Raw genomic sequence first — 4,823 nt, forward strand, 5'->3', positions numbered from 1 at the left:
GAAGTCCTATCCCATAATTCTAATCCTAACCCCGAGCCATAACCGTAACACCTCATCCCTAATTCTAAAATGACAACCCTAACCTTCACCCTACCAACAACCCTAACCCTAACCCTAACCCCTAACCCTAAGCCTCACCCTATCACTAATCTTCATCGCTAAACCGTACAGTAATCCTAACCCTAAATCTAATTCTCAGACTTCTTGCTTTCTCAGAGTTTTGAAAGCCTACAATCCTACTAAGCCACGCATGAAAGCCCGCTCTGCCACAGTGTCCTGCATGAAACCCAGAGGCCCATACACTGCGTACGATAGAGTGGGTTCCCAGAGACCATCACAGACCCCTAACTTCGCCTCCTAGTGCATACAGGGCCCGGGCCCTAAGCATAAACCCTACCCCACACCCATAACCCTAACCCAGAACATAACACCTAACCCTGATCCTACTGCTCACCTTAACAGGTAAAGCTCACCGTAACCCTAACTTTAACCCCTTATCTTAACGTTAATGCATGACACCCTGAGAACAAGCCCTATACCGTAATTCTAACCCTAACTCCTAGCCATAACCATAACACCTAATCCCTAATTCTGAAACGCCAACCCTAACCTTAACCCTACCAACAACACTAACACTAACCCTAAAACGCTTACCCTAACCCTACGCCTAAAAATAACCCTAACCATTGATCCTTAGTCATAACCCCTAAAGCTTAACCCTAACCCTTAACGCTAATCCCAATCCTAACCATTAAACATAACCCTAATTAATCCTAACCCTAACCTATACGCTAATGCCTAGAGATCTAACGCCAACACTGACCTACAGTTAACACTAACCCTAACCCCTGATCCTAACCTTAAACCTGAACCATAAACCTAAACCTTAACCCTAACCTTATCCCTAACCCCCTAACCCTAACCCTAGCTGTTAAGCCTCACCCTAACACTTAACCCTGACTCTAACCCTAAACCATAACCCTAACCCTGAACCCTAACCCTAAGCCTAACCCTTAACCCTAACCCCTAACCCTAACGCTAACCCCAACCCTAAACCTAACCCTGGCCCCCTAACCCAGACTTAACACCAAACCCCTAACACTAACTCTAACCCTAACCACTAATCCCTAGCACCTGACCCTGACTCGAAACCTAACCCTTAACTCGAAACCCCTAACCCAAAACCTAACCCTAATTCTCACACTACTTCCATTCCCAGAGTGAAGGAAGCCTATAATACAGCCATGCCATGTGTGAGATGAGGCTCCGCCTGAGTCCTGCATGTAGGTTTTGTCCCAAGGCCCAGGGAATGACGTTGTGCTTTCGTGGTGACTCCGACCACACACCTCTCACTGTAGATTAACCAGGTCCTGTGCCCTTAAACTGACCGCTAAATCTAAGCCCTACCACCAACCCTAACCCCTGACCCTGAACCTAAGCCCCGAGCCTAAAGCACAACACTAACTCTAAACACTTACCCTAAACTTAATCCCTAACCCTAATGCTAACCCCTAAACGTAACCCTAACCGTGAACAATAAACCTAATCCTAATCTCTAACACACACCCTGACACATAACTCTAACCCTAAAACTAACCCTAACCCTTAACCCTAAACCTAAACCCTAACCCTAACCCTTAACCTTAACCGTTAACTCTCATGCTAACCTTTAATCCTAACCCTAATCCTAAACTTCAACCCTAAACCTAACACAACCCTAACCCTGTACCAAACCCTAACCCCTCATCTTAACCCTATCCGCAAACCTAAACCCCAATACGAACTGTAACCGTTAAACCTAACAGTAACCTTAAACCGTAACCCTAATCTGTAACCCTATCCCCTCACCATAACACTACACTTCATCCTGAACACTAACCATAATCCTAACCCTAAATCTAATTCTCAGACTTCTTGCTTTCTTAGAGCTTAGAAAGCCTGCAATCCTCCCATGCCATGTGTGAAAGGAAGCTCTACCACTGTGTCCTGCATGAAACCCACGGGCCCATACCCAGAATCCGATACAGTGGGTTCCCGGTGACAATCCCAGCCCCCTAACCTCCCCCCAGCTTAATGAGGACAGGGCCCGTGCGCTAAGCATAAATGATACCTTTAACAGATAACCCTAACCCTGAACATGGTACCTAACCCTGTTCCTATTTCTCCCCTTAACACGTAAACCTCACCGGGAGCCTAACTTTAACCACTTATCGTAACGTTAATGCATAACCCATTCCCTGAGAACATCCTCTATCCCATAATTCTAACCCTATCTCCTAGTCATAACTGTAACACCTAATCCCTAACCCTAATTCTCAACCGCTAAGCCTAACCGTAACGCTGCCTACAACCCTAACACTGACAGGAAACCTTACTTCTAACCCCAACGCTATGCCTAACAAAAGCCCTAACCCTTCACCCTTCACCCTAACCCCTAAGCCTTACCCTAACCCTTAACCCTAATCCTAATCCTAACCATTAAACCTAAACCTAGCTCTTAAAGCTAACCCTAAACCTTACCCTCACGACTAGACCTAACCCTGACACTAACCTAACACCTAACCCTAACCAGAACCCCTAAAGCTAACCCTGAAACCTATCCCTAACCCTAGCAGTAAACTTTAACCCTAAACCTAAGCCCAACCCGTAACCCTAATCCTATCCTTTTACCCTAAAACTAACCCCTAAACCTAACCCCTATACCTCACCCTAACTCTAACCCCAATCCTAATTCTAACCATACCCCTTCATAAAACACTAACTCCTAACCGCTAACCCTAACACTAACCAAAAACCCTAATCACTAATCCCTAACCCTAACGCTTAACCTTTACCGTAACCGTTAACCCTCACCCTAAATCTTAACACTGACACTAACCTTAACCTTTAACTCTAAGCCTAACCCTTAACCCTACAGTAGGGAAGACCCTTAATGCTAATGGGATCCCTTATCCCTAACCCTAACACTACAGCTAAAAATAACCCTAACCTTGGATCCTTAAACCTAACCCCTAACACTTACTTTAACCCCAAACCCTAACCCTAATCCTAAGCATTAAACCTAACCCTATCTCTTAACCCTAACGCTAGCCCTTACCCTAAGCCTAGATCTAACCCTAAATCTAACCTACCGCCTAATCCTAACCTTAAGCCCTAATGCTAACTCTAACCCTGAACCCTAAACCTACCCGTAACCCTTAACACTGACCCTATCCGTGAACCTTAACCCTGACCCTAACCATTACCCGCACCCAAGCATTTAACCCTGACCCTAACCCTAATCCTTAATGATAACCCTAACTCTAAACCCTAACCCTAAGCCCAACACTTAACCCTAATCCTATCCCTTAACCCTAACCCTAATGCTAACCCCTAAACATAACCCTAACCGTCACCAGTAAACCTAACCCTAACCTCTAACACAAACCATAGCACATAACTCTAACCCTAAAACTAACCCTAACCATAACCCTAACCCTAAACCCTAACTCTTAACCTTAACCCTAAGCGTTAACTCTCACGCTAACCTTTAATCCTAACCCTAATCCTAATCTTCAACCCTAAACCTAACACTTAACCCTAACCCTGTACCAATCCCTAACCCCTCATCTTAACCCTAACCGTAAACCTCAACCCTAAACCAAAGTGTAACCGTTAAACCTAAGAGTAACCTTTAACCCTAACCCTAATCCCTAACCCTAAGCCCTCACCCTAACACTAAACTTCATCCTTAACCCTAACCATAATCCTAACCCTAAATCTAATTCTCAGACTTCTTGCTTTCTTAGAGTTTAGAAAGCCTGCAATCCTCCCATGCCATGCGTGAAAGGAGGCTCTACCACTGTGTCCTGCATGAAACCCACGGGCCCATACCCAGAGTATGATAGAGTGGGTTCCCGGGTACAATCCCAGCCCCCTAAACTCCCCCGGCCCGCCTAATGCAGACAGGGCCCGTGCGCTAAGCATAAACAATACCTTTAAGAGATAACCCTAACCCTGAACATAACACCCAACCCTGTTCCTATTTCTCCCCTTAACACGTAAACCTCACCATGCGCCTAACTTTAACCTCTTATCCTAACGTTAATGCATAACCCATTTCCTGAGAACAACCCCTATCCCATAATTCTAACCCTATCTCCTAGTCATCACTGTGACACCTAATCCCTAACCCTAATTCTAAACCGCTAACCCTAACCGTAACCCTACCTACAACCCTAACACTGACAGTAACCCTTACTTCTAACCCAAACGCTATGCCTAACAAAAACCCTAACCCTTGACCCTAACCCTTCACCCTAACCCCTAAGCCTTACCCTAACCCTTAACCCTAATCCTAATCCTAACCATTAAACCTAACCCTAGCTCTTAAAGCTAACCCTAAACCTTACCCTCACGACTAGACCTAACCCTGACACTAACCTAACACCTAACACTAACCAGAACCCCTAAAGCTAACCCTGAACCCTATCCCTAACCCTAGCAGTAAACTTTAACCCTAAACCTAAGCCCAACCCGTAACCCTAATCCTATCCTTTTACCCTAAAACTAACCCCTAAACCTAACCCCTATACCTCACCCTAACTCTAACCCCAATCCTAATTCTAACCATACCCCTTCATAAAACACTAACTCCTAACCGCTAACCCTAACACTAACCAAAAACCCTAATCACTAATCCCTAACCCTAACGCTTAACCTTTACCCTAACCGTTAACCCTCACCCTAAATCTTAACACTGACCCTAACCTTAATCTTTAACTCTAAGCCTAATGCTTAACCCTACAGTAAGGAAGATCCTTAATGCTAATGGGATCACTTAT

The sequence above is a fragment of the Eulemur rufifrons genome, unplaced genomic scaffold (genome assembly GCF_041146395.1).
Source record: "Eulemur rufifrons isolate Redbay unplaced genomic scaffold, OSU_ERuf_1 scaffold_58, whole genome shotgun sequence".
In the NCBI taxonomy this organism is placed as follows: Eukaryota; Metazoa; Chordata; class Mammalia; order Primates; family Lemuridae; genus Eulemur; species Eulemur rufifrons.